General features: G+C 38.6%; 1 long non-coding RNA gene across 3 annotated transcripts; it reads left to right on the forward strand.

Annotated features, from left to right (window-relative positions):
- Nucleotides 1-7,491: 7,491 nt before the first annotated feature.
- LOC113278096 lies at nt 7,492-10,545 on the forward strand. 3 transcript variants are annotated; one of them, XR_003325293.1, is made up of 5 exons: nt 7,492-7,830; nt 8,015-8,148; nt 9,336-9,371; nt 9,519-9,707; nt 10,151-10,545. It is a non-coding gene; the product is annotated as an uncharacterized LOC113278096 (long non-coding RNA). The 3 variants fall into 3 exon arrangements; XR_003325292.1 differs by having other exon boundaries at nt 8,015-9,371; XR_003325291.1 differs by having other exon boundaries at nt 8,015-9,707.
- The last annotated feature ends 5,105 nt before the right edge of the window (nt 10,546-15,650 follow it).

The following is a 15,650-nucleotide window of genomic DNA, read 5'->3' on the forward strand; positions in this document are numbered from 1 at the left end:
TTTCACACCAGAGGTGAATATAATGGCACCCATAATCTATTAACAGATCAAAATTTATCTATGTAAATCAAAAGCTGCTCTATCCATTATTTACAATGGAACCCTAAATCTACTTCACGACATCTATTATACTCGGTCGCCTATGACTATACCTTATTACCGTTCAAAACCTTTTATTCAAAGGGTTGGGATCCCTTAACAAAAGGTTTTGAAAAAAAATTCCAACCGTGGGATCTAATATATCTAACGGCTAATTTTGTGAACGATATGGAACTTCATTATGTGTTTGGATTATTTAGAGACATGCCAAATTTCATTCCGTGAATATAGGAAAGAATATACAATGAGAAGCTTCAGGAAAAATGTCATCATATTTTTTCCTTTGGAAATAAATTAGCGATCTCCGATTATTTTTTTTTGAAAAAAAGAATCAGCAATCTCTGATGATTATTTTCTGCACTTTCTAATGATTCCTAGAGAGTGGTTACCGTTGGATGGAAGGGCGTGGTGATTGATTAATCATGTTGAACCTAAATCTGGAATCATTTTTATAACAGTAATCTTTAATGGCGAGAGAAACTTGAAAGGAAAATAGTTTTCTTGATCGGTAATAAGGGATTGGAAGGAAAATTAATTAGTCCACTGTTATAATAACTAATCAAAGTTATACTTCTTCCTCTAAATTAAGGTTTTTGAAAATTTGGATGATCCCGCGTATATGATCTTAATTGGTTATAAAAATTCAGACGATTGAATTTAAACTTTCATGGTAAAAGAATAATTCCAAGCATTCATACTCTAAGAATGGCAAATCAAGGGCACCAGTACGCATTGCTTATATAGTTGCATCGGAAGAAGACGAATGTTCAATAATTGAAACACAGTTAAATATTTTTATTATCTTTATCATTATTCTTTCAATATATTGGTTTGGACCGACTTTTTCTTTTTTGAATTTGGATGAGCCAAACACAAACCAGAAATAAGTTAAGTGACGTGTCATCTTAAAGGTAAGTCGCTAGATATATTGGATCCTACGATTAGCAAGTTTTTCTAAAGGTTTTGTCAAAACTTTTTGTTATAGAATCCCGAGCCTTGTTTAAAATCTCATGTTTTTTTCTCTCACTTCACTTCACTCACTTTCCTTTCATATCTTTCTCTCTTTCGCCTTCCTGACCAAAATAAACCCTAACTTACGAAAATGACTCCATCTTCATCATCCATTACTTTTGTTCTCTAACTACCACCATTGAAACCCTTTCTTGCTCAATCTTTTTGTACAAAAACTAAATGAAAATTTATTTTTGGTTTAGTTGAATCTCAATGCTCCTGTTATGTTCTTCTCAATTCTTCCATCATGATGAGTTCTTTCCAATCTATTTTTTGGTTTCGCTGGATTTTAATGTAGAAATATGAAATTTGATTATGGATTTTGGGTTGATTGAAGCAAGAAGTTGAAGAGAGGGATAGTCGTGAAACTTACGTGGGAAATTATATACAAAATCCATATGATAAAGTCATTGATTTCTTCTTCTTTGTCATTGGGATATCTCTACTTTGAATCACCAGGTAGTGCAAAAGAAAACCCTATAACTGATTTCAAGTTGATCTTTTTAGGGTTCTTATTTCATTTTAGCTACTTTGTCAAATTATTTACTTCAATTATTAGTTATGGGTATGGTCATTTAACCTTAAATTTGTTTCTCATTCCAAAATCCATCAATAACCATGTAAATCTTGGCGTATAATTAGTTTATATTTATTTATCTTCATACTTAGGAGTTTGTGCTTTTAAAAGAACGCGCGATTGGGGGATATTGAAACTAATTGGGGGATATAAATTACTCCCCCCATCCAATAGTGTCCGCTAAGGGGTGTTTTTTGGGGGCAGAAATACTAAAATACCCTTGCATCTAAATTAAAACTTAAAACTAAAAATCAAAATCAAATCCTAACAAGTTCTTAAAGATAAGTTAAATTGAATTGTTGTTAAGCAAGAAGAAGAAGAAGAAATGGGCTTCATCGAGAAGGTACATGATACCCAATCATATTTAAAAAGTTTTGTTGTTGTTTTAAATCTTCGTTTGTGTTAGAATCATAAATTGAAACTTTTCAGTTTCAGTTTCAATCCGCTCCTGGCTTGTGTTCATGATGAATACCCTACTGTTTCTTGTGTCGGCATGGTTTTTAGGATGAATACCATGCCGAAACTTGCTATTTCAGACATATTTTTTCTGTATGTTTTTGTCCTCAAACTGGCACGGTTCACTTGGGAATCGACTATGCCGGCACCACTACCGTCATGCTCGATAATGAAATTTTTGTGCCGGTAGTGTATTTAGAATTTCGAAATTGGAGGATATTGTGTATCGACATGGTGAAAGTATGAATACTATGCCGATTTGGTCCCTGCCGGCATGGTATTCACACTTTTACCATGTCGGCACTGAGTTTTTCAGGCGTAATAATAGCGGATTCAATGAAAAAAAAATCAAATTTCAATACATTAATATCTATATATGACTAATTGGAGCACTTGTATATTCAGCTTGTTTACTTTCCTGGTTGGTTCTTCCCCTAAACTTTCATGATCATAAATATCTTGATTTAATGTTGTTGCACCAACAAATTCAATGAAAATGATTTATTCTAATAATCATCAAACTAATATATTAACTTACCTAATTATATTTAACCACTAAACATGATTACTGAGAGGTAGATTAGGAATTAGTTAAAATACATGGATAAGGGGTGACTTTGATTTACTATTTATATCCCGTTTTTGTCTTTTTCCTCTATCCCCCAATTAATATAAGTATCTCCCAGTCGCGCGTTCTTTTAAAAGTAGATGAAATCTAGGGTTAATGAATCACGAATTTTGTAAATCATCATTGTTAGTTAGTTTTGTCTTAAATTAAGATGATGATAATCTTAATTTTAGTATGTGTGGAATCCGATGCTTTGTGTTTTGTTGTGGTAGCCTAGTAATATGACGAAAAAAACTGCTCAAAAAGCCACTCCAAGTTTAGTTACTGAGGAAAATATTGTTTAACTTAATGTCAAGATCTTGGTTTCACAGATCACTGACCTTGTTAAAGTAACATATCCCAAAATATTAGCCTTAATTTCGTAATTATTTTGTTTATATTCACAAAAATAACGTTCGGAATGTGAGAGTAAAAAATGTGAGAGGGCTCTCACTCTTTTTTTATTGGTTCATGATACTGCACTCCATGTATTTAGTTAAACATAATATAACCCGAGCTACTATATATAATAGACATTAATCTATCGTTGGTTGTCCCCTCCCGAGACTATACAATTAGTTAATTAATGATATTGAAACCAAGAAACCTAAATTGGTATGGTGTAAATGGCATGTATCTTATTATTATGCAAGTTGTCAAGTTCATTTGTAATTTAGCATATAAAAATGTGATTGTACCTTGACATGATACAGTCATGCATATTTTCCTGCTTAAATAGAAGAAAAAAAACTGCAGTGAAACTGTTAACAAATTCACGTCAGTGGACCCAATCCCTAATAAATGTGCACGCCCAAATCATTGTGTATGAACTTCATGGACCCTTTTATCCCGTAAAGGGTGTACTAATCCAATCTTGACAATAAAAGATGGTTGAGATCGTACCATGTTTTCTTACGCACATTAAACGGAAAAATCATTGATTATGCTGAGTTATTACAGCATTCAATGTCAGTCGTTACTCTTCTTCTCAGTGAAACGCCTTTAGAAATTCAAGTTATTCTCACCAATTCTACTTCGTCGAATTCCAATTGAAACCTATTATTGGATGGTTTCCTCTACCATCTTCTGAAAAACTTCTTATTGACCGACGATTCCCAGTTCTTCAATATCTCTTTTTATTGATCAATTATAGATAGATTTCTTGATATAATGATTTTCTATTTTAGAAGATGGAATGACACATTGAATTTGCAAAGGTAAAGTAAACAAATCTGACCCAAAATATTTTGCAACAAATCTCTTTCAATTGATTATATGTAAATCCAAATTCAATAAAATATTTGGATTCTCTAGATTCGGTACTTATTGTCATAGAGTTGGAAAAAAAATCTTAACATAGTGGTATATTGTGTAAGTTATGATGATTTTTTGGTTTGTCAGAATTCTTTCGTACATGATCTCCTAAATGCAATTATTATAGTCCTTTAATTTATGGTCTTTATGTTACACTACGACATCCTTTTCTCAAGAAATATATGTTTGCTCGGTAGTTTGTAAAATTTGTTAAAGACATGCACACATTAAATTTGCATTATGTGAGTTTGTTGATCAAATCTGTTCTTAGTTTCTGTTTAAATTACACCTTATAGATGCATTCAAGATGTTTGTAGAAATAAGAGTTAGGATTCACACTGAAGAGAACAATATCAGGGGAGGTGATGCATGTCGTAGGTGCAATCAAATTAGTGATCTTTATTTCACTCAATTAACAAGTTATATAATGAAAGTCAAGTTCGTTCCCACGAAAAGTAGGGATTTTTAGTTGTTTAAAGGTCACGAATGAGGATTTTGTTTTAGATTAAAGTAAAATAAACAAAGCAATTGGAAGATTAAGTTATAAGCAATAGAGACGGAGATGATCGAGGAATCCTTCTGTTGATGGTGGTTTTTAGCTTAGGGCGAAAACTGTAAAAGTATGTCTACCTAACCCGGCATCAGAAGTAGTATACCTTGATATATCTATATTCCGCAAGGAATTTGGAGAATATCTCAGAATCTGATGAGTGCCTATGTCTCTCTTCATATTATATTGAAACTCAAGCTCCTAGATGAATTGTTCATTAGTATAGAGCCTAATGAGTGTTTAAGCTCCTAGCTTCATACTCACTAATGCCGGAGCCCACCTAGTATTTTCCTACGCTATGTTCCCCAGCTGAACTCTCAATATTGGCATGACATGAAGATTAATGTTCACTCGCAGCAGAGTAGCACGAATCTCCCGAAGTGTCAGTATTGAGATCTGCATGAAAGTACTCACACAGGCTGCGCCACTCTCTGATAAAGAGATTTTTCGTGTCAACGTGCTTTTTAATTAAAAGTTAGCACGATCGACACACTTAAATTCCTTAGAAAAAAACTAGACTGTCCATGTCAGTCTTAAAGAGCAATCACGGCCACACGATTTGGCCAGAAAATTTGACAAGCATAACCTACTCCCAGCGAAACTAGGCAATCATCGTGACGACCACCGGCGTGCCCACTAGCATCCCAGATGGTCGGATTCCCTTCAGTTCACACGCAACGTTGGGCATAACATGGGTGATCGCGTTATTGAAAAATGAGCTCAAACGAGCTAAGACCGGCATAAACGGTCTCAAAAACATCACAACCGCCCAACTTAGCTAGCCTAGTTGGATGGTTTAGATCTTCTTTCGAATGATCAAAAGGGTACTAACGTGTTCACCGACGACCCAACTCCGTCCTTGGTCAGTCGACTTTCTCATAGCAAGCCAAGAGCGCATTGAATCGCTTGCCCAAAGTAGGGTGAACACGCTATTTTGGAAACCATAAGTTGTGTTGCGGCAACGCACTACTGTCGCAAACCGATCACAACCATCCATCTTCACCGGCCAAATCGAGTGGCTTAGATTCAATTTCAGGCGGCCCCGAAGGTATTAGTGTGCTCACTGGAAACCCACCTTTGCACATGGACGATCGGCCTGCTCAAACTAACAATCAGTTCCTTGAATCATTCGCCCAAAAGAGGGTTGGCCACACGGCTCCTAAACCCTAAATTACATCAACGACAATATGCAATTGTCGCAAATCATCTTGTCTGTCCAACTTCGCTAGCCTGGTTGGATGGTTTAGATTTATTTTCATGAGGCCAACAGGGTAACGTTGTGATTATCGGCCACCCCTCCTCCATAGGGAGCGATCGACCAAGTGGTATCTCACCCATAGGGTTATCAAACGATCACCCAAAGGTGGACGGTCATGCTACCTTTTTAAGACGCTCAATTCGCGACTAATTCGAACGAGATCTAAAACAACGATGCTTCCTGCACATCGAATATTTTCAGCTGCTTTTTTAAAAGCGGTGATTTATATACATCGATTATAAGCGATGTTTTATAAATATTAATTTCACAAATAATTTATTATTTGACCTAAAAAGCACTATGTGCTGCTTTTAGCGGCGAGTCTCACGACTTGACCCATTCACTCGAGACATAAAACATGTCACAAACTGGGGGATGCTCACTAAGGTATTGATCTGGCGGTTTACAGCGTGCGGCGTGCAACGCTCCCATTATGAGAGAGTGTCAGGAAAGGATGGACGGTTAACAGTAATGAGAGTAGTAAGTGAAAGTGTGACCATTTCTCCCTCGTTATGGAAACGTGGTGATCACCACTTTTACACAACCCCACTTCTCCACTGATTAATCACCTCCACTTCCTACAAGATCAGGGCGTGCTCGAACATGACTTGTATAAATAGGATTTAAACCCTATTTCGAAAACACAAGTGTTATCAACACAAGTATCCAGAAAACACCAAGAACTGATAGCTTACGTTTTGCAAGCCAGATCCACATTCTGATACAAGTCATAAAACAACCACACCTTCATAATTCAACATTCTGAACCCAAACACCTTCTTCTCTTCCCTCCCTAAGATCAACCCTTCTCATTCACTTTGTGACCGAATTGAATCTGGAACGGCCATTTCTTGGTTTAGGCCAGAGTCTTACAGATTGATCTCTCGAATCTAAAAGTACTCCCGTGCAGTGCATTTGTTTAGGTTTTGAATTCATTTCTCATCAACACACCCAAATTTACCAAAAATAACAGAATCAATTTTTACCCCAAAACAACTGGCAAACACAATGGGAGATTAATCTCTCGGTTGCAAAAATCATTTTCCCAATTCCATTTTCGATTTCCTAAATTTCTCAAGATGTTTGATCTTGGGAATGGTTCAGAAACCCTCAATCCCAATTTTACTTTTCCTACCAATGACAATACTTCACATGTTAAATTGAATCCGTTCTTTCATTCAAAACCCTTGTCGAAGCTATGAAGTCTCAATATTTAGTAACTATTCACGATTTGATGAAAATCCTGAATGATATTTTCAGGAATCAAGCTACTATTGTCAAGACGCAAGACGAAGTATTTACGCTTTTGAACGCAAGACGAAGTATTTACGCTTTTGAAAGTCCTCACGGATCAACTATCAAAGCACTACAAGAATGTTGACTTTTAGCCACGACCTTCTTTCCACGGATTCATTTAAGTCGTGGCTATTGATGAGGTATTGCCACGGGTTAGTTTTTGGCGTGGCAGTAGATGACTTATTTTCCACGTCTCGTGGGGCATTTGCTACGGGCATACAATAGGTCCATGTTTATATTATTTTTTTTGAAGGGAAAAGAAACGAAAGAAATTTATAACTGCTCAAATTATAAGCGCCAAAAAATTCCCGCTGAATCAAAACTTGGTCCACGTTTTTAATTGTAAAATAGAGGAAACTTACCCACTTCTCCTTATTCTTCGATACTCTCAATCCCATCATCTTCATCCCAAAGCCACCGTAACTTAACTTAAACATATAGGTCTGAAGAAAAAAAAAAACTAAACCTAAACTTCGATCAATACTTCGTCTTCTACTCTATTGACCCAATCCTACAAGTTCTTCTACTCCATTGTTCCAATCCTACAAGAGAATCATTCCTACCTTGTTATCAATTGTTCATTTGAAACCCTAAATCATGTCAACCCTAAATACCATTAAAATCAAATCGAAAGAAACCCTGGATACTAAAATCTTATACGGGTAAGGGATATCCATATTTGTTTCGAGATAATTTTTGTTTCCTTCTCTCGAATAAAACACCAGATTGTTTCATTTTCATGTCTGGCAATTTAATTTTATAACTTTTTAGTTAATTTTGAAATCTAATTAGTTTAATTTTCTTAATAAAGTGGTGGGATTCCCTAATTGCTCGATTTGATTTTAGAGGGCAGAAGAGGAAAACAAATAGGAATATGGGAAACAAGAGGTCGAAATAAGTGGTGTTGGTGTTAGTTGATTTTATCAGAAAAAGATGAACATCCTAAAGATTAGGGGATGAGATTTCTAGAGAGATTACTGGTATGTTTTTTCATTTAATTTAGCAAACCATCTACTGTATGTATTCATGGGTTGTTGTTATGATTTATGCAATTTGAATGATGTTCTTCTTTGTTGTGTTTCTTTTTTACATTGATAGAGCATAGACACAATTAGATCGTGTTATCAGATTAGAGTGGTTATATATAGAATGTTCCTAGTTAATATTTTCTTGGACATAGAAGTATTGGGAAGATAGATAAATTTTTTTATATGATTAATTTTTGTATGGTTACTTGTAGAAAATTCATGTAAAAGTAAAACTGCAGATTACCTAATTGTTCGTTTGTATCTATCGACATATATAAATATAAATCATGGTTGTTTCAGGACTTCACTTAGATTTCTGTAGTTGGAGGTTTGTGTAGGGGTAAAACGTTTGGTTGTATGTGTTTGGTTGTAAGTAGTTATTCACTTTGATTTCCCGCATTCCCCGTGGGTGTTCAGCTTTATCGTTTGAGCTCTTACAATTTTGTGGAAAAGAGCACCACCAGTGGCATGACTCAGCTATACCTAGTAGTTTCGAAGGCAGGTATACTAGTTGTAATAGAGCCCTGAATGGTGAAATCTTTCTCAACTCAGGTGATCCTTTTTGGTTGTGTCTCCAAGCATGTAATTCTAATCAAAACAACACGTACTAACGCAACGCCTTCTCTGTAAACATGAGCAGAGACACCGTTGGAAGTGTGGTAATGTTTTAGAAAAACCAAGTACACTATTTACAACCATAACCTTTCTTAATTGCTCTTTTATTTGTAGAAAATCTTTCCACAAACATAAACTTGTGACCTTGTTGTCCATATCCAACCTATGTATGCAATCTATGGGCGCCGGTTTGGTCGTAGTCTAGCCAGTAAGCATATTTTCTTCATATTGATTTTATTTTTGCATCAGAAAATATATTGTTTCCCTTATACCATTCAAGTCTTAAACCGTATCATCCATGTTCCCCTTGGAACTCTCTTGACTGATGTAGTAATCTACCCTATCAGAAAAATGTATGCCTCTAAAAGTAGGTAATGTGGTTCATTATTACACTCCAGACTCCATTCAGAAGAAAGAATCTTAAGTTCCTTTGGTACAAGTTACATTTTTTCTTAAATTTTGTGTTCCGATTGAAATTCTCATTCTAAGTTGGTGAATGTCCTTATTTTGATTGGTAATTTTAGATGCAGACTGCTGAACGAGCGTCGGAAAAGTCTGAGGTACGTACTCATGGTCAAAGGAATCATTATCACATGGAAACTTCTCGATCTACTGATATCCTGTTCACAATAGCAATACTCATCTTTTCTAAATTTGAATCTTGCAATTGTCTTTGGTATTCAATATTTGATTTATCTGGATTGCAGGAATTATTAAAGTAGTCATTAAAGTTTGCTCTTTACATCTGAGGTATGTAGGGACGAAAATGTTACCTTTAAAGCCAGAAGGCTATAACTTATGGACTTAAAGAGGTCATCGAATACATCATGCAGCATAAGGAAAGAGAACTTTGGTTTTTTTAACCCATGGTTTCGTGCTTTCAGATTTCATTGGAGGTATGTATATTTCTTTTCCATTTCCTTTATGCTTATGGATGAGTAAAGATAGGTAGACTATTCGAGTTTATAAAAATATATGCACACATCTGTACTAACAGAGCTTCAATGAATTATTGGAGCAAAATGTTTTCTAATTCGTTTCTTTTTGATTTTGCTATAACATTATTTCCTTAAGATTTGCAACTTCTAAGGTTTGTTGTGAAGTCTAACTTAGCATCACCTTATTTGCTCCTGTTTAAGGGTTGATTTTGGTTGAATAATTTTGGAATGTATAGCTCAGTTATGTCCATTACCAATAGATGCAGCATACCAAAGTTTGATAACAATTTGGAAGTGCATGTTGTAGACTTATTGGGATTTGGCTTGAAAGTATCATCCAGTGGTATTAGAATGGTCTGAATGCATTTTACTGATTATGCTTACATGCATTGTAAGAGCAGGTGGCAGGTGATCAGAAGCCCGGGGTGGTTGAAAATTACAACAAAAATGGCTGATCTTTATCTTTTCATGCGAAAATGCAAAGTGAAGATGTCATCTATTCCTCCTTAATATCCTCAATTCAAGGTTGAAGCGAAAAGAGATGTCTTATTGCAATCTCTTAGAGTTCTGGAGAGACAGGTTGATCTTGTTTCAGTAAATATTAACACCTGGAGTTTTTCTACTTCTAGTATCATATGTCAGTCGGCTTTTTGGTTTTGTTTTGCTTTGGTATGTTTCAATATAAAAAATCGACGATAATATTATTTGAGTTAGCTAGCTTATCTGTAATTGAATCTTCGGGATGTATTTGATTTTTATTAACGAATGAATAAAAGATTTCAATATTTTTCCTACATGAATTATTGGTGAATAATTTTAGAATGAAGTTTCGGTACTTGCTAAAGAACCAAATTAAGCTATAATAAACATACTGTATAAGAAAATCTTAAGGTGACCTTTTGCCACCATATAACATGTGGCAACAATAGCAAATCATGGCACACATGTGCGCTAAATAGCCACGGCTGGAACTCGCAGCAAATGATCAAATAGTAGTTTCCATGCAAAAACCGTGGCAGAGATCGTGGCTAATACAATTAGCCAATAAATTATTTGTTACGACCATACAGCCGTGGCAAGTTATCTTTTGCCACGGATTTTTGGTTTAATTGCCACGACTATCCGGCGTCACTAAAACTCAGTATTTTTGTAGTGAAGGAACCCACATGTATTCATTCTGGAGGAAACGCTATCAACAATTCATTTTGGGTCAATACTGATAATAGTAGTCCTTCCAAGATTCATATTCCTATCCCTGGTGAGGAAGTGAATCCTATGGTCACGTTGAATGGAAAGGTAGCCACCAACCTAACTTGTCTACTCGTGAAGATCAAGAGATGTTTCCTCATCAGAGTCCTCTCAATGAAGAGGTGATTTCATTATGTGCGTCCTTCCTGGAAAATATCAATTCCTATATTGCATCAGAAGCTTCTAAGAGATCTGCTGCTGCTTTACTCAGTCGATCCAAACCGTCCCAGAATGAAGAAGCTCGTAAAAATGTTCAGGAAAACAGGCGTCCTTCCAATAAAATATCCAACCTCCAGCCAATTGCTACTGAAAGAGGAAAGAGGAAATCTCCAGCAGTGGAACAACAACTCAAACGTACAACACCAGCGCATCAGATGGATCCACCCGGAAGGACGCAGATGAGACTCCTGCACAACAACAAGAAACTAGAGATTCTGCTCCAAACTATCCGTTACCGATCTATGAAGTGATTGAACTCCTGGAAGTATGGATTCAAGATGATGCCATCAAAGTACCTCATATCAGGCCCCCACCATCTGAGGAACAAATGGAAAATCCCAAATATTGATGTTACCACATGTTCTTCAATCATCCAACTAATGAATGCAACAGATTGAAGCACATTTTCAAAGAAAATGTAGATACAGGGGAACTTCAATTAGGTACTGAAGGAGTTCGTAGAGACCCTCTTCCCGTCAGGAGATGCATGATTTCTGGGGACTCCGTCCACAAATCGTACAGTCTATAATGGAGCATTTATGTGAGGTTATGTATTTCTCCAAAACACAATGTCAAGACATATTTGCAGCCGTCAACCGTGTTGTATCGGGAAAGCGGATGTTTCCATCCAGGGAAGCCGCTCTTAAACCCCAACCTCTCCGGGAAAGCACGATTGATGGATGCAACTGGGGACTCCAAGCCCCTGCTCACTTGAAGAATGTTGAGTTTGAGAGCACGCTGATTGACGTGGCCTCCGACTTCAACATCGTAACCGTTAAAACTATGAGAGTTGCAAAGGAAAATCAAACAGAAGAAGCGTATTCTCTCTCATGAGGAGAAAACACGACCAGGAGCCGCTTCAACGCTCTCCAAAAGCCGCTTCAACGCTCTCTCCAGAAGCCGCTTCAACGTCCGCTCCATGAGCCACTTAAACGCTTTCTCCAGGAGACGCTTCAACGCTCTCTCCAAGAGACGCTTCAACGCTCTCTCCAGGAGCCGCTTCAACTCTCTCTCCAGGAGCCGCTTCAACGTCCGCTCCAGAAGTCGATTCAACGTCCTCTTCAGGAGCCGCTTCAACGCTCTCTCCAGGAGCCTCTTCAACGTCCTCCCCAGGATCCGCTTCAACGCTCTCCAGAAGCCGCTTCAATGCTCTCTTCATAAGATGCTTCAACGCTCTCTAGAAGCCGCTTCAACGTCCGCTCCAGAAGTCGCTTCAACGCTCTCTCCAGAAGTTTCTTTAACGTCCTCTCCACGAGCCGCTTCAAGGTTCTCCAGAATCCGCTTCAACTATCTCTCCAGAAGCCGCTTCAACGCTCTCCAGGAGACGCTTCAATGCTCTCTCCAGAAGCTGCTTCAACGTTCTCTCCAGAAGCCGCTTCAACGTTTCGCTCCAGAAGCCGCTTCAATGTCCTATCCAGAAGCCGAAGCCGCTTCAACGCCTTAGCAAGGCACACAGATGAACTGCATCAGGTCTTCCACATCACCTACTCAGAACTCACCACCGGCTACTCAAGGCCTGCACGAAGCTGCGCATCAACAACCACATCGTTGACAAAGTCATATTCGGCGTTTATTTCCAGTTTCCTATGGAAGGGGTGCATGGGCTACCAGAAGTTTGGATACAATACAGGTTTATCAAGTGCGACTCCGCCCATTAGTTAACAAATGACGGATCCAAAAGATTGCCACTTTCGTCAATTCGTCAACCACCTTACCAGCAAATGCAATGGAAGTACGTCTTTCAGGAGAAAATAAGCTCAGTATAATTACACCTGGGGACTGCAAGCACGAGATGCCTTCATGTTCCTCAACCAGGTTATTTCTGATATCAACATCATCACTGTCAAAGCTTTACGATCCGCATGAATTTCTCAACATGAAGCGTATTCTCTCCCATGAGGAGAAAACACGACCAGGAGCCGCTTCAACGCTCTCCAAAAGCCGCTTCAACGCTCTCTCCAGAAGCCGCTTCAACGTCCGCTCCATGAGCCACTTAAACGCTCTCTCCAGGAGCCGCTTCAACGCTCTCTCCAGGAGCCGCTTCAACTCTCTCTCCAGGAGCCGCTTCAACGTCCGCTCCAGAAGTCGATTCAACGTCCTCTTCAGGAGCCGCTTCAACGCTCTCTCCAGGAGCCTCTTCAACGTCCTCCCCAGGATCCGCTTCAACGCTCTCCATAAGCCGCTTCAATGCTCTCTTCATAAGATGCTTCAACGCTCTCTAGAAGCCGCTTCAACGTCCGCTCCACAAGTCGCTTCAACACTCTCTCCAGAAGTTTCTTTAACGTCCTCTCCACGAGCCGCTTCAAGTCTCTCCAGAATATGCTTCAATTATCTCTCCAGAAGCCTCTTCAACGCTCTCCAGGAGACGCTTCAATGCTCTCTCCAGAAGCTGCTTCAACGTTCGCTCCAGAAGCCGCTTCAACGTTTCGCTCCAGAAGCCGCTTCAATGTCCTATCCAGAAGCCGAAGCCGCTTCAACGCCTTAGCAAGGCACACAGATGAACTGCATCAGGTCTTCCACATCACCTACTCAGAACTCACCACCGGCTACTCAAGGCCTGCACGAAGCTGCGCATCAACAACCACATCGTTGACAAAGTCATATCTATGGAAGGGGTGCATGGGCTACCATAAGTTTGGATACAATACAGGTTTATCAAGTGTGACTCCGCCCATTAGTTAACAAATGACGGATCCAAAATATTGCCACTTTCGTCAATTCGTCAACCACCTTACCAGCAAATGCAATGGAAGTACGTCTTTCAGGAGAAAATAAGCTCAGTATAATTACACCTGGGGACTGCAAGCACGAGATTCCTTCATGTTCCTCAACCAGGTTATTTCTGATATCAACATCATCACTGTCAAAGCTTTACGATCCGCATGAATTTCTCAACATGAAGCCGTACACGTGCAGCAAAGATCCCAAAAGAAGACTCATAGATACTTATGGTCGTATCACCCATGAGCAAATCCAGATACGACGCCCCTCAGCTGCAGGATTCCTATTAAGGTACTCTCCTGATGATCAACAGTAAAACAGAACTGCAGTTCCTGTGAATGTTCCGCGATTCGTCAACAAACAAGAAAATTCGCATTAACTGCTGCATGAAGAAAAACTGCATACGAAGAATCACGTGAATCATACTTGGGGGATTGAAGACTTGCAAAAATCCCCTCGCCGTCAAAAATCTCTCCACCTCATAGAAGGTAGACAACCAGAGCGCCGCGAATTTTGATGAAGATTTCTTTCCCTCTAAAAATACGCTGTAGAGATATATTCACATATACGGCCACGACATCGGATCTATTCTAGTGACCAGATAGAAGTGTAACTTGGGACTGCTCATCGCATCCCATTCCATACAACAATCCAAGATTCAGAAAATGGTTTAAAGGATGTCGCTTGGAACGAAGGCCTTGAAGACTTGATCGCAGTACGTCGGTGACGGAATGCCTCTCAGCTCGTCAACTTCACCCAACGACTCCAGTAGATTTTGACTATACAAGCATCCACAACATATTATCATCGCAATTAGAGGGCAAGAATAAACATGTAAGCTAAAGATCCAGAATAAATACAATTTCATTCTGGTCAATTTCTCAAGAGTTTAAAGAACATTCTAATTGCGGCTCAGCAGTCCATGCACCAAATAACTTAAATTCAAGGACGAATCAACAACGCAGCTACACTCTCCAAGATTAACCCTGACATAATCATTGCGGAACATATATTTCATCCATCCACCTCAGGATTGCAATGGAGTTTGGTAAACTTTGAAATTCACATACTCATTCTTATGGAGTCGGAACTTTATTACACATTCTGGAGAAGATCGATGGTACTTTTAGGTGGCTACATGCACAAAAGAGAAAACAACACCTACCTTGAGTTCTCCTGGCTCGCCTTGATGCTGATTATAACTATTGGAGATTGCTTTGTTGCTGTTGATGCTGGCTCTACCACTGCTAACAAAGAAAGTCATTCACACCGAGCTAAATGTCCAAGTTTGGTCAACTACTCATGGATATTACACTCACAGCTAAAATACGAACACAAGATGAACTTACCTTGATGCTGACGATTGGCACGCTTGTGATCGAGCTGCTGACAGTGACGAAGAGGAGTCGGCCGCTGCAGACGAAAGCACGGAGCCGGACGAGCAACAAAAAACAGAAGAGGTATGATACCCCTTTTCATAAGAACAGAGTTTCTAGAGTTTGAACAGAAGAAGGATTCCTTCTTGATCCATGAACATGAATAGATGTCTGCGCGATCCCACTGCTGAAGGTCGATTTATATTTCAAAGGTAATATCTACCTGCTTCGTCTTTTCAATTTTATTTTTCGTCTGTCACCATCTGGTGCTTACCCCGCAACACTGTTACGTGCTAAGCAAGGGACTTAATGTTGATGGTGGTTTTTAGCTTAGGGC

The sequence above is a fragment of the Papaver somniferum genome, chromosome 5 (genome assembly GCF_003573695.1).
Source record: "Papaver somniferum cultivar HN1 chromosome 5, ASM357369v1, whole genome shotgun sequence".
NCBI classification, from domain to species: Eukaryota; Viridiplantae; Streptophyta; class Magnoliopsida; order Ranunculales; family Papaveraceae; genus Papaver; species Papaver somniferum.